Below are 9,246 nucleotides of genomic sequence, written 5' to 3'. Positions count from 1 at the left end.
AGCACGGATTCCTCTCCCCAAACAGCGATCAGATCCCGTACCTCCCGTTTGGTCCATGCTGGAGCTCTTTTGCGATTCTGGGACTCCATCATGGTCACCTCTGCTGATGAGCTCTGCATGGTCACCTGCAGCTTGCCACGCTGGCCAAACAGGAAATGAGATTCAAAAGTTCGCAGTTCTTTTCCTGTCTACCTGGCCAGTGCATCTGAGTTGAGAGTGCTGTCCAGAGCGGTCACGATGGAGCACTCTGGGATAGCTCCTGGAGGCCAATACCATCGAATTGTGTCCACAGTACCCCAAATTCGAGCCGGCAAGGCCGATTTAAGCGCTAATCCACTTGTCAGGGGTGGAGTAAGGAAATCGATTTTAAGAGCCCTTTAAGTCGAAATAAAGGGCTTCATCGTGTGGACTGTTGCAGGTTTACATCGATTTAATGCTGCTAAATTCGACCTAAAGTCCTAGTGTAGACCAGGGCTAACAGATTTATTTGGGCATAAGCTTTTGTGGGTAAAAAACACACTTCTTCAGATGCACGAAAGCTTATGCCCAAATAAATCTGTTTGTCTTTAAGGTGCCACCGGACTCCTTTTTGTTTTTGCCAGTAAAAGTGTACCATGGACAAGCGCTGCATGGATTGACCATTGGGTGAGAAACACCTTATTAGACAGGAAAATAACTTGTTAGTAAATACAGGCTTTAGATAGTTTTATGTGTTTCTTCTATCTGTAATCTCATTTCCAAATCATTAAACTTATTTTATCTGAATCTTTATCTCAAGCTCAATTAAATAAACTTCAACTTGGTTTTACTATATCTACATCTAAGAGCCTTGTGCTAAGGAGAATGTTGAACTGAAGAGAAATTAATGAATGGGGGTGCACTGCTTCCACAGAGGCAGTGGATCAGTGTACACAGTGATTGATCAGAAGACAAGGGACTGGGTAGCTGAGTTCAACAAAGCGAGGAGTATAAATTGCTAACCTACGAAGGGAAAGAGTGGAGCTTGTAGTAGCCCAGAGTGGAGTGCTTGTGTAGCCTGCAGACAGTACCTTTGGGAGAACTTCCTCTGGTGGCACAACACTCCCTCATGCTGTAAGAAGGTGGCAGCGACTTTATGCCGGACTCCTCAATTAATCCTGAAAGTGTCACAGAGACTATCATTTTTCAAGGAGTCACAGAGGTCCCCAAATTCACACATCTGACCTTTAGAACTTTCAAAGTCAAATTAGGATGCAGTCCTTATCCACTCTGATAGCCATGCTTTCTTTGTCCAATCTTGCAGCAGATCGAGGGATGTGATTGTTCTCCTCTATTCGACATTGGTGAGGCCTCATCTGGAGTACTATGTCCAGTTTTGGGCCCCACACTACAAAAAGGGTGTGAAAAAATTGGAAAACATCCAGCGGAGGGCAACAAAAATGATGAGGGGACTGGAACACATGACTTATGAGGAGAGGCTGAGGGAACTGGGATTGTTTAGTCTGCGGAAGAGAAGAATGAGGGGGGATTTGATAGCTGCTTTCAACTACCTGAAAGGGGGTTCCAAAGAGGATGGGTCGAGACTGTTCTCAGTGGTAGCTGATGACAGAACGAAGAGTAATGGTCTCAGGTTGCAGTGGGGGAGGTTTAGGTTGGATATTAGGAAAAACTTTTTCACAAAGAGGGTGGTGAAACACTGGAATGCGTTACCTAGGGAGGTGGTAGAATCTCCTTCCTTAGAGGTTTTTAAGGTCAGGCTTGACAAAGCCCTGGCTGGGATGATTTAACTGGGAATTGGTCCTGCTTCGAGCAGGGGGTTGGACTAGATGACCTTCAGGGGTCCCTTCCAACCCTGATATTCTATGATTCTATTACTCACATATTCAATGTTGGAAACCCCAAGTTCAAATCCCTTATCTGGAACAGGGACTTTAACCCAGGTTTTCCCCATCCCAGGTGAGTACTCTGAGCACCAGGCTATTTGTTATTCTGTTGCAAATGTGATGCTTCTCAGAGTTGTGAGGCACCTCGCTACCACCTGTCCTTAGCGTGAGAAAGCTTTGTCTATGCCTGCCATGAGTCAGCTCTCCAACTCCTCCTGCCATGGACAACACAAGCACTTACAGGCTCCACTGTCCCTCTACAGGTTAGTGATAGGCACACTCCAATCCTCAAACCCTCTAAAAATCCCTCTGGAGTGTCCAGCCCTTGATCCTTGATCCACTGGACACTCACCGCATTCACAGATTCACTTCTTCCAAAGAAAACGAACACCTCAGTTTACCACTTCTGCCTCAGAACACTGCTCTGCTTAACACACAGCACTCATATACGTTTATAATGAAAACAAGAAGTGCATTTAACAAAGAACGGGGATTCAAATAGTAGCAAGTGAAATATTGGAAACAAACTTGTACATATAAAGTAAAATCATAATATACATTCTACAGCCTAGACCAGGGGTTCTCAAATTTCATTGCACCGCGACCCCCTTCTAACAACAAAAACTCCTTCACGACCCCAGGAGGGGGGACCGAAGCCTGAGCCCACCCGAGACCCACTGCACCGGATGTGGGGGCCAAAGCCCTGCCTCACTGCTCTGAGCAGGGGAGCCAAAGCTGAAGCTCAAGGGCTTCAGCCCCAGGCAGGGGGCCTGCAACCTGAGCCCCGCTGCCCAGGGCTGAAGCCCTCAGGCTTTGGCTTTGGCCCTGGGCAGTGGGGCTCAGGGTTTGGCCCTGGGCCCCAGCAAGTCTAAGCCAGCCATGGCAACCTCATTAAAAGGGGGTCGCGACCCACTTTGGGGTACAGTTTGAGAACCGCTGGCTCAGACAATTAAGAAGATACCCTTATGTCTAATAAATATAGCTCACCCTATGTACTTGCAGTGCTTTTCAACTTGGCTGGCTGTGACCCTTTTTCATAAGACAAGAGGCTGTTAGCTTGCCTCCTCTGTGACAGATCCAGTGTGTACGTCCGCATCCCCAAACATACCCAAATTATCCACTGTCTTCACTCATAAACAGGATCCCCTCCTGCTGTTTATTTCTTCCTGTAAATTTCCTTTCTTGAAGATTTCATAATCTCTTGATTAGCAATTGGTTTAGTATGTACACAGGCATCCACTGTGCAGCATATCATACACAAATCGCCAGACATGGAGATACATGTCTGTTACCTCCTGGTGACTTGCCTTAAGTCCCAGACCTTAAGAACATAATTTTCAGTACAGATACATAACTTCTTAAATATTATCCATACATATATTTCACAGTGATCATGATGACTAGTGGGCTACTGGATCTCAAAAGAGACCTCACATGCCACAGTTTGGTGAAATATTATACAGCTATTTGATCCAGGGGATTCCTGTAAAACTCTATGCATCCCCTGTTGCACCAGTTGGCACCAAGGGGTTGCTGGGTCACAGTAGGTCTCTTTCAATCTTCTTAAAATGTTCCGCTTTGTATAAATAATTACATCATCATTGGGCCACAGAAAGCAAGAGGTTGACACAATAGCCCAGTAGATAGGGCCCACACCTGTGATGTGGGACACACAAGTTCAAGTCTCTACCTCAAATTAGGCAGAGCTGGGACTTGAAAACAGGGCTCCCACATCTCAGGTGAGCACCTGCCAATGGTTACAGTTAATATAAAAAGATAAAAAATATTTTGTACCATCCTGGTGTCTTAAAACAAAATCCCATGTAATCCTGTGAGCGCCTTGCTAAATCGATAATAGGGGTTGAGTATATGCTGCCCTAGGCAACCTGTGATAATAGCCTTAATTACTTTCTACAGAGTCTCATCCTGAGCAGCAGCTCTGGCAATCACTGTCCACATTTCATCTGAGACTGGACAGTTTTTAAAAAAAGAAATGAGACTGACGTGTACAAAAATCCAGCTTTGGACTTTCCACCCCTGATTTTAGTCAAATGCTTTAGAGAATGTCTGCAAGCACCAAATCTCTCCCAGGTTTGTATTCAATTTGCAAATCATACATTTGTAGATGCAAAAATAATCTGCATATTCTTGGGGTGGGGATGTTTTCCAGGCTTCTTTTGGCAATGGCAGTAAGTGGTTGTGACCGAATGCATGCTTGTAGTCACACCCTCAGGGAACTGATGGGCAAGATCCCCTGGGAGAATAACATGAGGAGGAAAGGAGTCCAGGAGAGCTGGCTGTATTTTAAAGAATCCTTATTGATATTACAGGGGCAAACCATCCCGATGTGTAGAAAGAATAGTAAATATGGCAGGCGGCCAGCTTGGCTTAACAGTGAAATCCTTGCTGATCTTAAACACAAAAAAGAAGCTTACAAGAAGTGGAAGATTGGACAAATGACCAGGGAGGAGTATAAAAATATTGCTTGGGCATGCAGGAGTGAAATCAGGAAGGCCAAATCACACCTGGAGTTGCAGCTAGCAAGAGATGTTAAGAGTAACAAGAAGGGTTTCTTCAGGTATGTTGGCAACAAGAAGAAAGTCAAGGAAAGTGTGGGCCCCTTACTGAATGAGGGAGGCAACCTAGTGACAGAGGATGTGGAAGAAGCATATGTACTTAATGCTTTTTTTGCCTCTGTCTTCACGAACAAGGTCAGCTCCCAGACTACTGCACTGGGCAGCACAGCATGGGGAGGAGGAGACCAGCCCTCTGTGGAGAAAGAAGTGGTTCGGTACTATTTAGAAAAGCTGGACGTGCACAAGTCCATGGGGCCGGATGTGTTGCATCCAAGAGTACTAAAGGAGTTGGCGGATGTGACTGCAGAGCCATTGGCCATTATCTTTGAAAACTCATGGCGATCGGGGGAAGTCCCAGATGACTGGAAAAAGGCTAATGTAGTGCCAATCTTTAAAAAAGGGAAGAAGGAGGATCCAGGGAACTACAGGCCAGTCAGCCTCACCTCAGTCTCCGGGAAAATCATGGAGCAGGTCCTCAAGGAATCAATTCTGAAGCACTTAGAGGAGAGGAAAGTGATCAGGAACAGTCAGCATGGATTCACCAAGGGCAAGTCATGCCTGACTAATCTAATTGCCTTCTATGATGAGATAACTGGTTCTGTGGATGAAGGGAAAGCAGTGGACGTGGTGTTCCTTGACTTTAGCAAAGCTTTTGACACTGTCTCCCACAGTATTCTTGTCAGCAAGTTAAAGAAGTATGGGCTGGATGAATGCACTATAAGGTGGGTAGAAAATTGGGTAGATTTTTGGGCTCAACGGGTAGTGATCAATGGCTCCATGTCTAGTTGGCAGCTGGTATCAAGCGGAGTGCCCCAAGGGTCGGTCCTGGGGCCGATTTTATTCAATATCTTCATTAATGATCTGGAGGATGGTGTGGATTGCACCCTCAGCAAGTTTGCAGACGACACTAAACTGGGAGGAGTGGTAGATAAGCTGGAGGGTAGGGATAGGATACAGAAGGACCTAGACAAATTGGAGGATTGGGCCAAAAGAAATCTGATGAGGTTCAACAAGGACAAGTGCAGAGTCCTGCACTTAGGACGGGAGAATCTAATGCACCACTACAGACTAGGGACCAAATGGCTCGGCAGCAGTTCTGCAGAAAAGGACCTAGGGGTTACAGTGGATGAGAAGCTGGATATGAGTCAACAGTGTGCCCTTGTAGCCAAGAAGGCCAATGGCATTTTGGGATGTATAAGTAGGGGCATTGCCAGCAGATCGAGGGACGTGATCATTCCCCTCTATTCGACATTGGTGAGGCCTCATCTGGAGTACTGTGTCCAGTGTTGGGCCCCACACTACAAGAAGGATGTGGAAAAATTGGAGAGAGTCCAGTGGAGGGCAACAAAAATGATTAGGGGACTGGAACGCATGACTTACGAGGAGAGGCTGAGGGAACTGGGATTGTTTAGTCTGCAGAAGAGAAGAATGAGGGGAGATTTGATAGCTGCTTTCAACTACCTGAAAGGGGGTTCCAAAGAGGATGGATCTAGATTATTCTCAGTGGTAGCGGTTGACAGGACAAGGAGTAATGATCTCAAGTTGCAGTGGGGGAGATTTAGGTTGGATATTAGGAAAAACTTTTTCACTAGGAGGGTGGTGAAACACTGGAATGCGTTATCTAGGGAGGTGGTGGAATCTCCTTCCTTAGAAGTTTTTAAGGTCAGGCTTGACAAAGCCCTGGCTGGGATGATTTAATTGGGGATCGGTCCTGCTTTGAGCAGGGGGTTGGACTAGATGACCTCCTGAGGTCCCTTCCAATCCTGATATTCTATGATTCTATGAATGCACTCTTGTAGTCACACCCAACATACTATTGCAATAATTGTTGTGCAAAATATGCCTTTTGAGGTATCATTTGAAAACTAACAACTTGCTGGTCAGTAATATTATGGTGAAATTGATGGGATGTGTAAGGCTTAAGCAAAGACCTGAGTAACTGCTAGCATGGTATTACGGGTCCGTTGTGGCATGGCTGGAGCTGGGACTGGGGTCTGGCCGGTGCGGCTCTGCACAGTCAGGGGTTAACGGTTAAGGTTGATTAACCAGTAAGCCTAATGTTTATCAGTTAACATTTTACATCACTACTGGAAACGTGTGGTAAAGACCTTACCTTCAACTAAGTCTAGCTTGTTAAGTTTTAGCTACTAGGAAGCGTTTTATCTTTATTTCTCTTGTAAACATTTGTCTTTAATTCCACATACTTGTACCCACTTAAAACCTCTCTCTTTGTAGTTACATAAATTTATTCTATTTTAATCTACACAAATCCAGTGCTATGTTTAAATTAAACTGTTTGGTAACTCCATTTAAAGTAGCAGACTGTTGAATATTGACCAAGAGCAACAGACCTTTAATATCTGAACTGTCCGGAGAGGGCTGGACATTGCAGAACACATGTTTTTAAGGAAATCCAGGACAGGTAGTGTTTTGGGGTCACCCTGCAAGTAGTAACCAAGGATGTTGGAAGCCAGAATGTGACTGGAGTCTTGCTGGCAAGTGCAGATATACAGAGACATACAGGGTGTTACCTGCATGCTTTCAGGCTGTTTATGAGCGATCCAGGTTGTGAGCTACAACAGCAAAGTATTGTGAGGCACCCCAGGTTGCAGGACAGGTAGTGACACAATCCCTCACTAGCCTGGATTGCATCACGGAATGTGACAGTGGTTTATGGTCAGTTTCGGACAACACAGGCCTCCTATAAATAAATAACAGAAACTTTTTATACCCATGCACTAAGGCCAAAGCCGCCTCCTCTATTTGAGTGCATTGACAGTCAGTTTTAGTTTGCACGGTGATGCGTAAGCCACTGGTTTCCAGTAGTGACCACATATTTGTAAGACGACTGCACCAATACCCTCCTTAGTGTCATCCATGGACAACTTCATCCATGGAGAGGAAGGTGATCAGGAACAGTCAACATGGATTCATCAAGGGCAAGTCTGATTGCCTTCTATGATGAGATAACTGGCTCTGTGGATATGGGGAAAGCAGTGGATGTGATATATCTTGACTTTGGCAAAGCTTTTGTTATAGTCTCCCACAGTATTCTTGCCAGCAAGTTAAAGAAGTATGGATTGGATGACTGGACTATAAGGTGGATAGAAAGCTGGCTAGATCGTCGGGCCCAACGGGTAGTGATCAATGGCTCGATGTCTAATTTGCAGCTGGTATCAAGCGGAGTGCCCCAGGCGTTGGTCCTGGGGCCTGTTTTGTTCAACATCTTCATTAATGATCTGGATGATGGGATGGATTGCATCCTCAGCAAGTTCGCAGATGACACTAAGCTAGAAGGAGAGGAGATACACTGGAGGGTAGAAATAGGGTCCAGAGTGACCTAGACAAATTGGGAGATTGGCACAAAAGAAATCTGATGAGGTTCAACAAGGACAAGTGCAGAGTCCTGCACTTGGGATGGAAGAAACCCATGCACTGCTACAGGTTGGGGATTGACTGGCTAAGCAGCAGTTCTGCAGAAAAGGACCTGGGGATTACAGTGGAGGAGAAGCTGGATATGAGTCAACAGTGTGCCCTTGTTGCCAAGAAGGCTAATGGCATAGTGGGCTGCATTAGTAGGAGCATTGCCAGAGGATCAAGGGAGGTGATTATTCCCCTCTATTTTGCACTGGTGAGGCCACATCTGGAGTATTGCGTCCAGTTTTAGCCCCCCCCCCCACTACTACAGAAAGGATGTGGACAAATTGGAGAGAATCCAGCGAAGGGCAACAAAAATGATTGGGGGCTGGGACACTTGACTTGTGAGGAAAGGCTGAGGGAACTGGGCTTATTTAGTCTGCAGAAGAGTGAGAGAAATTTGATAGCAGCCTTCAACTACCTGAAGGGGGGGTTCCAAAGAGGATGGAGCTCAGTTGTTCTCAGTGGTGGCAGATGACAGAACAAGAAGCAATGGTCTCAAGGTGCAGTAGGTGTGGTCTCGGTTGGATATTAGGAAAAACTATTTCACTAGGACAGTGGTGAAACACTGGAATGGGTTACCTAGGGAGGTGGTGGAATCTCCATCCTTGGAGGTTTTTAAGGCCCGGCTTGACAATGCCCTGGCAGGGATGATTTAGTTGGGGTTGGTCCTGCTTTGAGCAGGGGGTTGGACTAGATGTCCTCCTGAGGTCTCTTGCAACTCTAATCTTTTATGATTCTAAGCCTCCCGGTCCAGACTGTAGTTTGTGGAGGATGGGGCTGCGCCAATACTGTGGGCATGATAAAGAAGGAAAATACTGCAGGAAAAAAGATATGCAGGTATGGGGAGCTCAAAATTGGGGTGCAGCAAAAAGAGCACAGGGAGCTGCACTCCCTGTGGCAAATAACATAAGCCAAGACAATGCCCTTCATATAGGAACAGATGCAAAAAACTTATGGGTTACATTTTTTTGCACACCCCAGCACAGCATGCATCGCCTAGACAAAGAGTCTGACCATAGCACCACTAGCTCAGAAGTCTTCATAAAAACAATAGGCAGCTCTTCAGCAGATGATGTAGAAGCTGAAAAAAACTGAGGCATTTATTGAGTTTAAGTTGGACACAGGTGCCAGTCAACATGGTGCCAGAAACTGAAAAAAAGCTACAGCTAGTACATGGTAAATGGGTGAAAGTCAGGGCTTACTGTGGCGAGCTTATCCCCACTAATGAGAGCACCTGAATTAAGTGTAATGGTAAATAACAAATTAGAATAGATACAACTGTAGTACCAGGGAAAAGAGTAACCATTACTGGAATAAAAGCATGTGAAGCACTTGGCTTCCACTAGAGCAGGCGCGTGTGAACGACAGGCCGCAGGCGCGCTGCATTG

The sequence above is a fragment of the Caretta caretta genome, chromosome 1 (assembly GCF_965140235.1).
Source record: "Caretta caretta isolate rCarCar2 chromosome 1, rCarCar1.hap1, whole genome shotgun sequence".
Classification (NCBI taxonomy): Eukaryota; Metazoa; Chordata; order Testudines; family Cheloniidae; genus Caretta; species Caretta caretta.
This window is presented reverse-complemented; position numbering follows the sequence as displayed.